Here is an 18235-nt window from a genome sequence, read left to right on the forward strand (position 1 = left end):
CGATTGTAATTACATATCAAATATATTTGTTTGCATAAAATATTAGCGGCTGTATATTAAACGTGTTTCTGATCGTTCTACTATTTGTACTAGGTTAAATTTCATTTTATTTCCTAAAATATGATTTTTTCGTACGTACGAAATTATTTGATGACAGAATCCAGTTTGGGCTTCTTACAAATATTAAGACCACCAAAAACACATTGAATATACAGACAGTGATATTCTAAACCAGAAAATATATTACTCAAAAGAATTTAAGGGTCAAAAATTTATAACCAAATAAGTATCAGAGTGTATTAGATTGATGATGTAAACTACACCAAAAATTTAATTTATTGTTCCATATTTACAAAAAACCACAAATAAACGTCACTGTATACAAGAAAGTCACATGACATGCTGTCAAAGTTGAAGGTTGTCAAACATGGATTTTACACATTAGAACATTCGTTTAATAGAGTGTGAATCCACCCCTGGCGCGAATACACTCGACACATCGTTGCCTCATGCTATTGATCAGACGTCTGAAGAACTCTTGGGGAATGGCCTGCCACTCTGCCATAAGAAGTTGACCCAGATCATGAAGGTTGGCCGGAGGGGCATGGTCATCCCGAACTCTCCTGCCTAATTCGTCCCAGGCGTTCTCTATTGGGGCCAAGTCAGGCGAATATGCTGACCAATCCATCCTGGCGATACCTTGTTGTCTGAGAAAGTCCGTTACCACCCTGGCGCGGTGGGGTCTGGCATTGTCATCCTGCAGAACTGCCCCGCCGCCAATCTGCTGAAGGCCTGGGAGAACCAACGGCCGGATAATCTCATTCAGATAGCGGATTCCATTCAGATTGCCATCCACCACATAGAGGGGGGTCCTGTGGTGGATAGAGATGCCGCCCCACACCATGACGCTGCCACCACCGAACCGGTGACGTTGTCTAACGTTAACGTCAGCGAAGCGCTCCCCAGGACGTCTGTAGACACGAACCCGACCGTCGTTGAACTGGAGACTAAACCTGGACTCATCAGTGAACATCACTCGACCCCACTGAACACGTTGCCACCGCAGATGAAGCTGCACCAGTGACGTCTGGCCGTTCTGTGACGTGGTAGGAGTGGTGGTCGAACAGACTGGCGACGGCAGCGTAGATTATTGGCTCTCAGATGATTGCGTATCGTTTGATCAGACACTCGAGTTCCAGTCGCAGTCCGTAGATTGTCACGTAATCGGCGTGCAGTGGTTGTGCGTTGACGTAGAGCCATATTGGTGATGTAGCGGTCCTCTCTATTTGTAGTGCTTCGGGGTCTTCCCGAACGTGGACGATTTCGAACAGAATTCGTTGCTTGGTACCGTTGCCACAGTCGGCCAACGACACTCTGACCGACACCAAGTCTCAGAGCAACATTTCTTTGCGTATTGCCATTTTACAATGCAGCAAACTCGGGAATGTCCCTTTAAAGGCGCAGATCCTAGTTTCGGTGAGTTAAAATGGACACCAAGTTTGGTTAATCTACAAACCTGTAACAAACATTTGTCTGTAGTCCGATGGCTTAACCACTGCGCCACAGAGGCCGGTTCCTACAGCAACACATGTTCCCTACTAAGTGCGGAACTAGGGTAGTCATAGACGCTACCCGTTATCTCAGAAACGAGCAGCTTGACCCCCAATTTTTTCTGATTCACTTGAAGTGTGAGGGGTGGTAGTATTTATATCCATGGTGTTTATGTCGACTGATACGCTGCAGGTAGGAGTTTTAGCCACATATGTTACTATTGTCGTCTATGGGATTTGATTTGGTAGTATATCTTCTAAGTTCGGGCTCCACAATTCTGTGAAAATGGATAAATCGCCATAAACGTTACAGGTGATCTGTAGCAGTTCTACCCACAAAGCTATACACAAAATGTCAGTTCAATATATCGAGGTATTGCACAACACAAGTCCGAAAAACTCATTTTCGTATTTCCTTAGTTAAAAAGCCATAACCGTTATCAATAGATAAATCATTCATTTCATGGCAACTTATTTCCGTTCTTATATCCTGCACTGGGCACACACATTAGCTATCTGGGCTGTCTGTCCGTCCAGGACAGTTGGTTAGTTGGTTAGTGGTTAGTGGTTAGTGAGAAAGAAGAGAGTGTAGTAGCCTTATACCTACCTATTGAACCCTTAAGAACTCGCTCTGGGTACCGGGCTGCGAACCATGTACCTACCAGCATGTAGTCCGATGGCTTAACCACGACGCCACCGAGGCCTATAATATATAAACTATTTTGTGTGTTTGTGTTTTTCTTAAGTTTTTTCAAGGTTGACTTTCATGGTTATTTACATTTACACACCCACACACCCACACACACACACACACACACACACACACACACATACATATATATATATATATATATATATATATATATATATATATATGTAAATAACCATGATAGTCAACCTTGACATTTTTTTAATAATAATGTAAATAACCTTGAAAGTCAACCTTGAAAAAAACACAACAAACAAAGCAATAATCTCGAGAAACAATACTATAATAACAAGCCTCACCTCATCCAGCGTAAAGACTTCCTGATGAGAATTGTAATCAAAACGTAGCCCTTATTTCGAAAAACAATGCGTAATTAGTTCATAGTAGATACTGATTAATGCCTGCTATTTGGGAAATAAATGATTTTTTTTTTAAGGAATTAATGACTGACAAGTAATTACCATTCCAGCGGTCATTGTCTTGAGAGTACAGCCTTGGGATCCTAGGCGGAAATTCTCTTTATTCGTAATCCGCAAGGTATATGTCGATGTAATCCGCAACAATGACCTTCCGCCGGCCTCGGTGGTGTGGTTAAGCCATATCGGACATAAGGCTGGCAGATACTGCTTTCGCAACCCGGCACCGGCTCCAACCCAGAGCGAGTTCTTAAGGGCTCAGTGGGAAGGTGTAAGACCACTACACCCTCTTCTCTATCACTAACCACAAACCAACTAACAACTAACCCACTGTCCTGGACAGACAGCCCAGATAGCTGAGGTGTGTGCCCAGGACAGCGTGCTTGAACGTTATTTGGATATAAACACGAAAATAAGTTGAAATGAATGAATGACTTTCCATCCAAATGGGGCGGTCTGTGATCGATTCCCGTCGGTGGGCCCATTGGGCTATTTCTCGTTCCAGCCAGTGCACTACGACTGGCGTATCAAAGGCCGTGATATGTACTATCCTGTCTGTGGGATGGTGCATATAAAAGATCCCTTGCTGCAAATCGAAAAGAGTAGCCTATGAAGTGGTAACAGCGGGTTTCATATATATATATATATATATATATATATATATATATATATATATATATATATCTGTGTAGTCCTTAATCACATATCTGACTCAATATAACCGTAAATAAAATGTGTTTAGTGCGTCGTTAAAATAAAATATTTCTTTTCTTTCTTTCCATCCAAATGGGTTGAGTAGATTCCAGTTATGCTTTGTAAAGTAAAATAAAATTTGTTTTGTTGAGCGACACCGGTAGAGTACATTCATTGATATATTAAAGGGACATTCCTGAGTTTGCTGCATTGTAAGATGTTTCCGACTATTAAAATATTTCTACGATTAAATTTACATATTAAATATATTTTCTTTTTTTAGAATATCAGTGTCTGTATATTCAATGTAAAAAAAAAAATTCGGAAATAAAATAAAAATTAACCTAATACAAATCAGAAACACGTTTAATATACAGCCACTAATATTCTAAACAAGAAAATATATTTAATGTGTAAGTTTAATCGTAGAAACATTTTATTAGTCGATAACATCTTAAAACATTGCAGCAAACTCAGGAATGTCCCTTTAATCATCAGCTATTGGATGTCAAACATTTGGTCATTTTGACATACAGGCTTAAAGAGGAAACACGCTACATTTTTCCACTAGTAGCAAGGGATCTTTTATATGCACCATCCTACAGACAGGATAACAAATACCAAGGCGTTTGATATACCAGTCGTGGTGCACTGGCTGGAACGTGAAATAGCCCAGATCGTTCCTTTGGGCCTGTTGTAGTTAATTATAATACTAGTAGCTCAAGTCTTGTGTACACCAGTAACGTATCCCAGCACTCGTTCAAATTTCGGGGCGGGACGTAACCCAGTGGTAAAGCGCTCGCTTGATGGGCGGTCGGTTTGGGATCGATCCTCGTCGGTGGGCCCATTGGGCTATTTCTCATTCCAGCCAGTGCACCACGACTGGTATATCAAAGGCGGTGGTATGTGCTATCCTGTTTGTGGAAAAGTGCATATAAAAGATCTGTTTCTGCATTACAAACAATGCAGCGGGTTTCCTCTGATGACCAAATGTTTGACATCCAATAGTCGATGATTAATGAATCAATGTGCTCTAGTGGTGTCGTTAAACAAACCAATTTTTTTTTTCGTTCAAATTTAAAATGGAGGTAGGTAGGAACTTTTGTTATCTACGATTATATGGCATCAGACATATGAACAAAAAATGTCAAACTTTTTTTTTTTTTAATGTTAGCCAATATATAAACAGAAGAACGTATTTTAAATAGATAATAATGCATTCGTGTCCGTTAGATACCATTTATCTCACAACGAGTTGTTTTAAAATGTATCTAACGAGCGAAAGCGAGTTTGTTACGTTTTTAAACAATGAATTGTCAGATAAATGGTATCTAACGGACACGAATGTATTATTCTTTTTCTTACATATCCTCAAAAAAAGGAAAAAAAGAGAGAAGGTTTTAAGCAAATTTTAACATCTTTATCGACAAAAAGATATTTACATCCCTTTGCACTTTAGCAGGCTTATGCGTCACAGACAAATGATTGTCAGGTTAACTATACGTCACAGTGTAATCGATTTCCACCGTGCTGTTTTTTCACTGGAGGTATGGCATTGGTGACCTGGTCATCACCTAGGAGCAGCCAGTCGTACGTCTTGAAATTGTACGTACATACACGTACACGTAGGTGTGTAAGCAAGTATGTGTTCTCAAAAATAACACATGGTGTTCTCACCAACGGGTGTGTAAAGAAAATAAATATTGCTTGCAGTTTATACCTTAACAGATAATGGGTGAGGAAACCCACTGTAACCACTCCATAAGCTACTCCTTTCGATTAGCATAAGGGAATCCTTTACATGTACTTTCCAGTGGACACACATCACATACTTAATATGCCAGTTGTGGAGCACAGACTGGGGCTTGAGAAATCCAAACCGATCCACAAAGGACAAGCCCCTTCGTCAAGCGTTTACGAATCTTTTGAGAAAACAAGTTTGTGTGTTGTGTGTGTGTGTGCTCTGTGTGTGTGTGTGCTCTGTGTGTGTGTGTGTGTGTGTGTGTGTGCTCTGTGTGTGTGTGTGTTTGTTTGTGAATGTCACGGTGTTTGTGTCACGGTGTGTATGTGTGTGTGTCACGGTGTGTTTGTGTGTGTGTCACGGTGTGTGTGTGTGTCACGATGTGTGTGTGTGTGTGTGTGTGTGTGTCACGGTGTGTGTGTTACGGGAATGTGTGTGTGTGTGTCACGGGTATGTGTGTCACGATGTGTGTGTGTCACGATGTGTGTGTGTCACAGTGTGTGTGTGTGTCACACAGTGTGTGTGTGTGTGTCAGTGTGTGTCACGGTGTGTGTGTTACGGTGTGTGTATGTGTGTTACAGTGTGTGCCACGGTGTGTGTGTGTGTGTGTGTGTGTGTGTGTGTGTGTGTGTGTCAAGGTGTGTGGCTTTTAAAAATTTTGTTTAATTTTTATGTTTTGGATATAGTGAAGTCGTACATTTTATTATTTGTATCCGTCCAATCGTTCGCTCTCCCCAGTTCTGTTTATCTGCCCGCTCTCTAACCATTTATTATCCATCCATCCTTCCTTCCTTCCATCCATCCATCCACCCATCCACCCATCCATCCATCCATCCTTCCATCCCCCTTAATATTTCTTCATTTCTTTATCTATATATCCGTTTATCTGTTCTGTAGACATCCATTAACTGTATTAATATAATATGTTATATTATGAATTTCCTCCAACATACGTTTAAAACAGAATCGCAACAAAGAGAAACTCCTATAATTAGAAAGCAGTTTTAATAGTTTCCTCTATTACATTATTACATACACCATGCACACGACCGTTAACCTCGACATGAAAGGTATCTAGTAATTACTTTGTCTGTCATCTGATACCAAGAGTCGTTACATTACAACATTCGACAATATGATCATAACGACAATACATCATACTGGGACATCAAAAATTCATGTGCGTATATGGCCGCACGCAGTGATTTTTCCTCATCAATATAAATGACGATCTCTTTTTCTCTCTTCTCATTTTTATCTGTTACTATGGTAACCAATACCTGCCACCTGTGCTACAATAGACACGAGAGAACTCTGACGGATATATACATAGCTTGGAATCGATGGTTTTTAATGTAAAGGCGTGGTCTTCAATGGTGGGCTGTTTGGCGAGACTTTTCTCAGATATCAACACACATTTGTAACACCGACGATAACAGTAGCTAGCTTTTTAGTTACTTGAAACAATTATTATTTCATTTGACAAAAGTAATTATAATTTTGTATATATATAATTTTTTATATACTATCAGAATGTAATTAAGACTTTAAGCTTTGTTTTATTTTAATTTTGTTTTATCAAATAGTACGGAATATGCATATAAACCGTAGGTAAAATGCACGATGTTTTATAATCAGCGGGTAGTGAACCTGTGTTTATAGTTCCAAGAATGAGTGTGTGCTGTGAAAAAGAGACAAAACGTATGGAAATTATTCAAAACACAAGTGACGGCAATTGAAAAACTGAGTGACGGCAATTGAAAATGTCCTGCGATGCAAAAGTTGTTGGTAAGATTTGAAGTTGTTTCTACTCTTGTTGTTCTTTTTGTTGTTGTGCTGCTACTCTTGTTGTCATCATCAACCGGCCTCGATAGGGTCGTGGTTAAGCCATCGGACATAAGGCTGGTAGGTACAGGGTTCGCAGCCCGGCACCGGCTCCCACCCAGAGCGAGTTTTAATGACTCAATGGGTACGTGTAAGACCACTACACCCTCTTCTCTCTCACTAAACAGTAACAATTAACAACCTATCCGCTGTCCTGGACAGATAGCCCAGATAGATCAGGTGTGTGCCCAGGACAGCGTGCTTGAACCTTAATTGGAACACGAAAATAAGTTTTTCCTTTTTTTTGTTTGTATTGGTATTTTATTAGTATTGTTATTTATTAGTGTTTGTAACAAATGGGACGGAAGGAAGGAAATGTTTTATTTAACGATGCACTCAAAACATTTTATTTATGGTTATATGGCGTCAGATATTATGGTTAAGGACCACACAGATATTGGGCGAGTAAACTCGCGGTCGCCACTTCATGGGCTACTCTTTTGGATTAGCAGCAAGAGATCTTTTGTATGCATCATCCCACAGACAGGATACTACATACCACGGCCTTTGTTATACCAGTTGTCGAGCACTGGCTGGAACGAATTACAAATGGGAAATGCTAAATATACTGTAACATTGTAATATAAATGCATTTTCCTCCTTTCGTTTTGCTGGAACTTTGTTGCTTCTGTTTCACTTTTTATAAGGATTTTAAAAACACATATAAATAAATATACATTTTTAAAAACACATATAAATAAATATACATTTTTAAAGGCGTAGACCCAGTTTTAACCATAGATACTAAGTTTAGTTAATTTACAAACCTGTAACTCATTTGGATAAAGTTACAACAGAGTGAAAGAAGAGTCAGATACGTTGGAACCGGGAAATATCCTTAAAAATAAACTTGAACTCAAATCAATAACCACTACTTCTCAGACGCACGTGCGTTTTATAAAATAATGAAAAATGCATATTTTGGTATTAGAAACACCAGGACCGGCCTCGGTGGCGTCGTGGCAGGTCATCGGTACTGGGTTCGGATCCCAGTCAAGGCATGGAATTTTTAATCCAGATACCGACTCCAAACCCTGAGTGAGTGCTCCGTAAGGCTCAATGGGTAGGTGTAAACCACTTGCACTGACCAGTGATCCATAACTGGCTCAACAAAGGCCATGGTTTGTGCTATCCTGCCTGTGGGAAGCGCAAATAAAAGATCCCTTGCTGCCTGTCGTAAAATAGTAGCCTATGTGGCGACAGCGGGTTTCCTCTAAAAAAATCTGTGTGGTCCTTAACCATATGTCTGACGCCATATAACCGTAAATAAAATGTGTTGAGTGCGTCGTTAAATAAAACACTTCTTTTTTTTTTTTAGAAACACCAGGATGACCAGAAACACTTCGGTTCTACGGAAACTGATAATGTAAAGAATATAATATAAATAATCTTTTATTCCAATGATCATAAACGGCTCTAATAGTGAAAAATATGCTGTAGTGTTTAAAAACTAGGGTCTGTCTCTTTAATATAGCACATTATTGCAAAATGTTACATTTATACATTGAACACATACTTTAAGTGTTTACTATTTTGATGTTTTTGTTTGTTTGTTTGTTTGTTTGTTTTGTTTTGTTTTTATTTTTGTTTTTGGTTTGTTTTATTTTTATTTTGTTTATTTGTGTTGGTTTTTTTGTGTTTTTTGTAGATATAAATTTCAAAAATATATATATACAAATTGTTCAATTATGTACACTTTCCATATACAGGAGAAAAAAAGGTTTGTTTTGTTTAACGATACTACTAGAACACAGTGATTTATTAATCATCGGCTACTGGATGTCAAACATTCACTAATTACGACATATAATCTTAGAGAGTAAACCCGTTACATTTTCCCATTAATAGCAAGGGATGTTTTTATATGAACCAACCCACAGACAGAATAGCACGTACCACAGCCTTTGATATACCAGCCCAATAGCCGATGCTTTTTTGTTTTGCTTTTTTTTTTCTGGGGTATCGTTAAACATCTATTCTATTCTATTTTGATATGCCAGTCGTTGAGCACTAGCTGTGTCGATAAACAGGATAGCACATACAGTGACATTTGATAATCTGTCGTGGGGCACTGGTTATGACAAAAACACAAACCACAAACAAAACTGGAGAATGGGTCCACCGGGGAGATTCGATCGTACGACCAACGCACACACCAGGTGACCGCTCTACCGAATGAGATACACCCCTATAGGGTCTTCACGAGTACTCGGGCAAGGGCCGTCATTTTGTCATATGCTTTCCGCCGGTTACATTATAGGACTACGAGACATGGAGGGAAAATAAAAGTCGAAAGTGTGGAATGCAATACAATGGCATGATTTGGCATTTATGTTCAGCGCTGGAATTAAGATGCATAATGCTATTTTACTTTATTCCTTAGCCTCATTATCATCTTAGATTCTTGTTGTGGATCTACAATGTGACACCCAATAGCCGATGTCTTTTTTGTGCTGGGGTCTCGTTAAACATTCATTCATTCATTCATTCATGCATTCATGCATTCGTTCATTCGTTCATTCGTTCATTCATGCATTTATTCATTCATTCATTCATTCATTCATTCATTCATTCATTCATTCATTCATTCATCTTAGATTCTAGTATAAGTGTCTGGGTTAAGTTCGACCCTCGGGTACTCGAGTCCAACATTTTGAACTCGTGGAGTTCCTATACCCTTCCTAAATACAGTTAATGAAACAATATCGTACGATATTAATAGCATCCAGTTCAGTAATAGTGACAGATAAAATTAGTGTATCTTATCTGAAACACATTCAATCCCTTTATTAAAATATTCACAAACACATTCACAAACAATAGTTATATTCTAGAAAGAAATGTTTACTTAACGATGCACTCAACACATTTTATTTACGGTTATATGGCGTCAAAGATATGGTTAAAGACCACACAGATAATGAGATAGGAAACCCGATTTCGCTACTTCATGGGCTACTCTTTTCGATTAGCAGCAAGGTATCTTTTATATGCACCATCCCACAGACAGGGTACACCTTTGTCCATTGGTAGCAAGGGATCGTTTATATGCACCATCCTACAGACAGGATAACACATACCACGGCATTTGATATTCCAGTCGTGGTCCACTGGCTGGAACGAAAAATAGCCCAATGGGCCCACCGACAGGGATCGATCCCAGACCGACTGCGCATCGAGCGAGCGCTGTACCAATGAACTACGTCCCGCTCCTTATATTCTAGAGTCCTGGGTAATTGTTTATGTTTCCCATCACAGGAGACTTTCTTCAAAAGATCTGAAACAAAGGGCATTAAAACCTTTCTTGTTTAGACGCATGGACATCTGTATATTCTGGGGAGCGGAGGAGGGGTTCAGAGGAGAGGACGAAAAAAACAACAACAACAACAACAAGCAAACAAAAAGAACATCAACAACACACAATAAAACCAATCACGACAACACACAACACAAAAAAGTAAAAATAAAGTTTGTTTTGTTTAACGACACCACTAGAGCACATTGATGAATTATTAATCATCGTCTGGATGTCAGACATTTGGTAATTCTGTTTCGTACATGTAGTCATCAGAAAAAACCCGCTACATTTTTTCTAATGCAGCAAGGTATTTTTATATGCACCTTCTCACAGACAGAAAAGCTCATAACCACGGCCTTTGACCAGATGTGGGGGAACAAACAACACAAAAGACACACACACACAAACCAAAAATCCCAACAACAACAACCAGACAAAAAGCACCTACACCATTCCAATATTTGCGAGGAAGTTCAAACTGATCAAATTAATACAGCTAACCACTTCACTACTAAAAGAGTAAATTCAGTCATAAACATCCGTTAAACCAATGATATATTTGGGGCACTTCGTTGGAGTGGGGTGGGGTGGGATGAGGTGGTGTTCATATCGATCATTTATGCATACAAAAACAATGGATGGTATTCGATTCGATTTATATAAAATAATCATTCAGAAAAAGAAGCCAATAAATTATTGTTTTTTAAAAAGAAATGTCGATTGAAATGCTTAATATGAATTCCCTCTAGGAAACCACCCCCAGCCAAAAAAGGAACAAAAAACAACAACAAAAAAACACAACACCCACCCACCCATAACAATGATAACGAATAGACAAAACCAACAGAAAAACGAAATCCCCAGCTGTAATATCTTCTTCCTTTCCACGTAATTAGGTCAAGATATTTAAAATGAATAATTATTCAAATCAAAGTCAAGATATATTCTAATCTCTCTCAGATCAGTCTGGTTCACTCTTCTGCCCCCCCCCCCCCCTCTGTGTGTGTGTGTGTGTGTCTCTCTCTCTCTCTCTCTCTCTCTCTCTCTCTCTCTCTCTCTCTCTCTCTCTCTCTCTCTCTCTCTCTGTGTCTGTCTGTCTGTCTCTCTCTGTGTCCCTCTCTCTCTGTCTGTCCCTCTCTCTGTCTCTCTCCCTCTCTCTGTCTGTCTGTCTCTCTCTCTTTGTCTCCCTCGCTATCTGTCTGTCTCGCTCGCTCGCTCTCTCTCTCTCTCTTTCTCTCTCTCTGTCTCTGTCTCTCTCTCTCTCTCTCTCTCTCTCTCTCTCTCTCTCTCTCTCTCTCTTTCTTGTTTTGTTTAATGACACCACTAGATCACATTGATTAGTAATCATCGGCTATTGGATGTCAAACATTTGGTAATTCTGACATATAAAGGAAACGCGATACATGATTCCGTTAGTAGCAAGGGATCTTTTATATGCACCATCCCACAGACAGGATAGCACATACCACAACCTTTGATAAACCAGTCGTGGTGCACTGGATAGAACAAGAAATAGTCTAATGGCCCACCGGCGTGGATCGATCCTAGACCGACCGCGTGCTTAAATAATGTTGTCTTTCTAACATAGAAAATATTAACTGAGGCTTTTGTGAAAAATAAAATTCACTATTTGTTCTTAAAGTATTTAAAAACAAATGTATACCACATTGCATAGTACCCAGAAGAGATATGGCAGCTGAAAACAAATATAGGTGACAAGAAAGTAAATCATAATATACTGACAGCCATACTAACATAATTGCAAAATGAATGAATGTTTAACGACATCTCAGCACAAAAATAAATGCAAAACAGTGCAGAATATATATATATATATATATATATATATATATATATATATATTTTGTGAGTTAATCACTGGTTGAAAGGCAGATGCCGTTCGGCAAAGCCTCGCGCCATTCGCTATTTTAACCATCGCGGGATAAAGCTGAGATCTTAAGACATTTTTTTATTTCATTTCAACTTATTTTTCGTGATATTTCCAATTAAGGTTCAAGCACGCTGTCCTGGGCACACACCTCAGCTATTTGGGCTGTCTGTCCAGGACACTGGGTTAGTTGTTTGTTATCAGTGGTTAGTGAGAGAAACGAGGGTGTAGTGGTCTTACACTTACCCACTGAGTCGTTAAAACTCGCTCTGGGTGGGAGCCGGTACCTGGCTGCGAACCCAGTACCTACCAGCCTTATGTCCGATGGCTTAACCACGACATTACCGAAGCCGGTGATGATAAGACAGTAAACAGTTATTCTCTATTACTTCCCTGCTACCTACAACATCCTCCACTCTGTGCGCATTTATTTTTGTCCATGAATTTCATTATGGCGTCCATTGGCAGCAGAGTACAATTTTAATAATGGTTGTCTGGAGTTAATTATTTAAAGATTATATTTGGAATCGATTACTTTTTAATTAGTTTTTTTTTCCAATGAATGCAGCAATACTAAAATACAACCCTGGAGATTGGAAACCAAAAAATAAAAAGCAAAAAATGTCCACATTTGCAACAATAATGCACTTTACTAAAGTAAAAACATGCACCGTTAAAGCTAGGTGGTAATTTAATTTACAATGGCCTGTAATTTCGGAAATAAAATCGGTAATTTCCGTGACAATATTTTTTTTTTTTTAAAGTTTGTTTTGTTTAAAGACATCACTGGAGCACATTGATTAATTAATCATCAGCTATTGGATGTCAAACATTTGGTAATTCTGACATTTAGTCAATAGAGGAATGCCTCTACATTTTCCTAATGCAGCAAGGGATCTTTTATATGCACTTTCCCCACAGGCAGGATAGCACATGCTACGACCTTTGACCAGTTGTGGTGCAGTGGTTGGAACGAGAAAAAACCCAATCAGGTGAATGAATCCACCGTGGGGATTCGATCCTGCGACGCAAGCACCTCATGCGAGCACTCAACCGACTGAACTAACAACAACGACAAATTCGCAAAGAAATGGCGTCAAACCACGAAATAATACTTAAAGCAATACCGGCTATAACAGATTTGTTTTTCGTATAATTTGGTTCTCCTTTTAATATTTTGACCAATATATATATATATATATATTGGTATAGTTATTAAGATTTTATAGCTTTTCAGAATACAATATTTTTGGTACATATATTCCCATTTCATTGTAAATTGATTTCTTTGTTTATATCCAATTAAGGTTCAAGCACGCTATTCTGTGTATACATCTCCTGAGTTGTATACATATAATAAATCAAGCATGATCGCCGTTAATTACTATTATTTACGGAAACTAGCAGCATTCCCAATAAATGAAGCAGTTTGCGATGGCGAACGCCCACGACTCCTGAGTTATCTTTTCCTCAAGTTTCGTACCAAAACGCGGATCCCCACCAATACCAAAATGCCATGGTTCACTGTTCGCGGTGTTATTGTTAGCAGACGACAAACAAAATTGCGGTTTGCGCATTTATTATTTACCCGGTAGCCATCGTTTCTAATGTGTATTTATTAATTACTCCAGTGAGAGTGTTAAATCGTTGATTTATGTCCAACTAAGTTACGTTTACATTTACGGCCGTCTTTGAGAATAAAGTGCTTCTTGCACGTAAACGTTGATCTACGGCAGACGTAAGTGCTAGTCGTAGACGTAAATTTACACCTTTTTGTGAATATTGATCCTGGGCTGCCTGTTCACGACAAAGACTAATGTTTAATTATCAGTGGTCACTGAGAAAGACATCAATGCAATGGTCTTATACTTTCTCAATGAGCAGTTAAAACTCGTGGAGAGACGTTTGGGATCGATCCCCGTCAGTGGGCCCACTGGGCTATTTCTCGCTCCAGACAGTGCACCACGACTGGTACATCAAAGGTCGTTGTATGTGTTATCCTGTCTATGGAATGGTGCATATAAAAGATCCCTTGCTGCTAATCGAAAAGAGTAGCCCATGGAGTGGCGACAGCGGGTTTCCTCCCTCAATATCTGTGTGGTTCTTAACCATATGTCCGACACCATATAACCGTAAATAAAATATGTTGAGTGTGTCGTTAAGTAAACCATTTCCTTCCTTCTTAAAACTCGCTCTGGGTGAGAGCCAGTATCGAGGATGGAACCTGGTACGCACCAACGTTAAGGCCGGTTATAATAAATAAATGAATGAATGATTAACGACACCCCAGCACACACAAAACATGCTATTGGTCATCAAAGGCTCCACTACACCGCCGACTCAGTTTGTTTTTCGTTTTTCTTTCTTTTTTTTTTTTTTCTTCTTTTTTTTTTTTGTTTGTTTTTCTTCTTTCTTTGTTTCTTTTTTCTTTCTTTTTTCCTTCTTTTTTTTCTTACCATCCTTCTTACCTTCCTTCCTTCCTTCTTTCTTACCTTTCTTTCTTATTTTCCTTTTTACCTTCTTTCTTTCTTTGTTTTTTACCGGGGCGGGACGTGAATGAATGAATGAATGAATGAATGAATAAATGAATGAACGAATGTTTAACGCCACCTCAGCACAAAAATACACATCGGCTATTGGGTGTCATAACAAGGTAAGTATATGGAAATATTACGGCGGGACGTAGCCCAGTGGTAAAGCATCCGCCTGATGTGCGGGGGTTTGGGATCGATCCCTGTCGGTGGACCCATTGGGCTATTTATCGTTCCAGCCAGTATTCATGTTCATTCATTCATTCATTCATTTGTTCATTCATTCATTCATACATCCATATTCATTCATTCTTTCATTCCTGTTCATTCATTCATTGATATTCATTCATTCATCCCCTTTCATCCATCCATCCATCCATCCATTCGTTCATTCGTTCATTCATTCTTTCGTTCGTTCGTTCATTCATTCATTCACTCATTCATTCTTTCTTTCTTTCTGTCTTTCATTCATTCGTTCATTCGTTCATTCATTCATTCATTCTTTACCTCATTACTTCATTCAGTCATCCATTACTTCATTCAGTCATTCTAAGTAATTATCGGACGCCATATAACCGTAAATAAAATGTGTTGAGTGCGTCGTTCAATAAACATTTCCTTTCTTTCTAGATACTAGTAATTATATATGATATCAACAGTCGATAGTAGTTTACATTATACGTAATAGTATTAATAAAGAGAGCAGGCGTCGAGCCGATACCATATCCGGTATGGAGTAATTACCACTTTGGAAACTAATTACCTTTTCACCGTTTAGCTAAACTCCTGCGTTTTCGGTTAACGTTGTTATTCATTATCTCGTTTCGCGTCTGCAAATAGATTAATGTACTGCATTACCGATGTGAGGTCTGTATCCAAGGGAGAATATATTGTTGGTGATATCATTTATTTATTAATTTTATAGTTTCATTATTGTCGCTGTTGTGGTTGAAAAAAGAGAAGATGATAGGTTAATTTTGTTGCGTGTTTATCTTCAATAGTAAAACAACCGTATACTGCACTATATCCGTTAAACTCTGCAAGACGATGTACTATTTATAATCATTAAAGGGACATTCCTGAGTTTGCTGCATTGTAAGATTTTTCCGACTAATAAAATATTTCTACGATCAAACTTACATATTAAATATATTTTCTTATTTAGAATATCAGTGTTTGTGTGTGTATTCAATGTACGAAAAAAAATATGTTAGGAAATAAAATGAAATTTACGCTAGTACAAATATTAGAACAATCAGAAACACGTTTAATATATAGCCACTAATATGTTATGCAGGAAAATATATTTGATATGCAATTACAATCGTTTAAAAGTCTCTGTTTGTCAATAACATCTTAAAACTTGCAGCAAACTCGGGAATGTCCCTTTAATAAGTACCACATTTTTTTTTTTAAATGTAAAAAAAAAAAAAAATTGTTAAAGTTCGTTTTGTTCAACGACACCACTAGAGCACATTGATCTAGTAATAATCGGCTATTGGATGTCAAACATTTGTTATTTTTACATATAGTCTCAGAGAGGAAACCCGCTACATTTTTCTATTAGTAGCAAGGGATATTTTATATGCACCATCCTACAGACAGTATAACTCATACCGCTGCATTTGATATACCAGTCGTGGTGCATGAATGAATGAATGAATATGAATGAATGAATGAATGAATGAATGGACGATTGTTTAACGACACACAAAACACAAATATACCTCAGTTATTGAGACTCAGTGTAATTACTTACATAGATGCACCTTTGAGGATCATGCAATCGACTGCTGTAAACGTCGATAATATTAGAAAGAAAGAAAGAAATGTTTTATTTAACGACGCACTCAACACATTTTATTTACGGTTATATGGCGTCAGACATATGGTTAAGGACCACACAGATTTTCAGAGGAAACCCGCTGTCGCCACATAGGCTACTCTTTTACGACAGGCAGCAAGGGATCTTTTATTTGCGCTTCCCACAGGCAGGATAGCACAAACCATGGCCTTTGTTGAACCAGTTATGGATCACTGGTCGGTGCAAGTGGTTTACACCTACCCATTGAGCCTTGCGGAGCACTCACTCAAGGTTTGGAGTCGGTATCTGGATTAAAAATCCCATGCCTCGACTGGGATCCGAACCCAGTACCTACCAGCCTGTAGACCGATGGCCTACCACGACGCCACCGAGGCCGGTCTCGATAATATTAATTCATTCATCACGGTCCAGTATAGTTCCTAATTGTGACACAAGTTATGGCTCACATATTCACTTCTAGGAAATGGTGAAGAATTAAAACAATATGTATGTTCAATGGTAAGCTTTCTGGCTGTATTTTACCTATGTTATTTTGTAATATTGTGCATTGACCTTTTGGGACATGGGTGTATAGCGTAAGAGACAGCCGGAGTGAATCGGTTAATGAACCATCTGTTCGGACCTGTATTATAGCCAGATGCGGTCATATAGGCAAAAACTGAGACGGAACTGTTCTCAATTGTGGAGTGATAATAAATGCTTATATTGTATGTTCGCAATGGTGTATGCTGTTAGTGCCAAGAGAACCCGTTCTATTGGCAATCTTCTTTTGGAGTTGGGCAATTTAACATGGGTTTCAATGGCAGATGACATCTGTGTAGTGAGACCTTAGTACAATTCCAGAACTCTCTAACACTTCACGCTGTATTAAAACACCGGTCAATTAAAACAGTTTCACCAAAAAAATGTGTATAGTGAAGTAAAAGAAAGAAAGAAAGAAAATGCTTTATTTAACGACGCACTCAACACATTTTATTTACGGTTATATGACGTCAGGCATATGGTTAAGGACCACACAGATTTTGAGGGGAAACCCGCTGTCGGCACTTCATGGGCTACTCTTTCCGATTAGCAGCAAGGGATATTTGCGCTTCTCCACAGGCAGGATAGCACAAACCATGGCCTTTGTTGAACCAATTATGGATCACTGGTCGGTGCAAGTGCTTTACACCTACCCAATGAACCTTGCGGAGCACTCACTCAGGGTTTGGAGTCGGTATCTGGATTAAAAATTCCATGCCTCGACTGGGATCCGAACCCAGTACCTACCAGCCTGTAGAACGATGGCCTAACCACGACGCCACCGAGGCCGGTATAGTGAAGTAATGCCATACAGACAAATGAACACATGTTCTTGGATTTAGTCTGCATGACATTTATATTACTAACAGTTTTAATGCATTTTCCCCCATACATTTGGCCTATTAAACATGACAAAATATTACATTATTTATTTATTTACTTTTTTTTAACTACGTAATGGTTAGCCAGAGTACTATGCCGTTCGAGAGCTAGACGAACATTTGGACGGTTATGATCGCCGTCTAACCCAGAGATAATTCTACAGGCACCGCGGAACGGGGGGGGGGGGGGGGGGGGGGGGGGGGGGAGCAGCTCTAGCCCTCCCCCAATAATTCTGAATAAAAATATTATTGTTAGTAAATCTTACTGTTGGTAGTAACCCACCTAAAAATTCGGGA

This window comes from Gigantopelta aegis, chromosome 14, assembly GCF_016097555.1.
Source record: "Gigantopelta aegis isolate Gae_Host chromosome 14, Gae_host_genome, whole genome shotgun sequence".
Classification (NCBI taxonomy): Eukaryota; Metazoa; Mollusca; class Gastropoda; order Neomphalida; family Peltospiridae; genus Gigantopelta; species Gigantopelta aegis.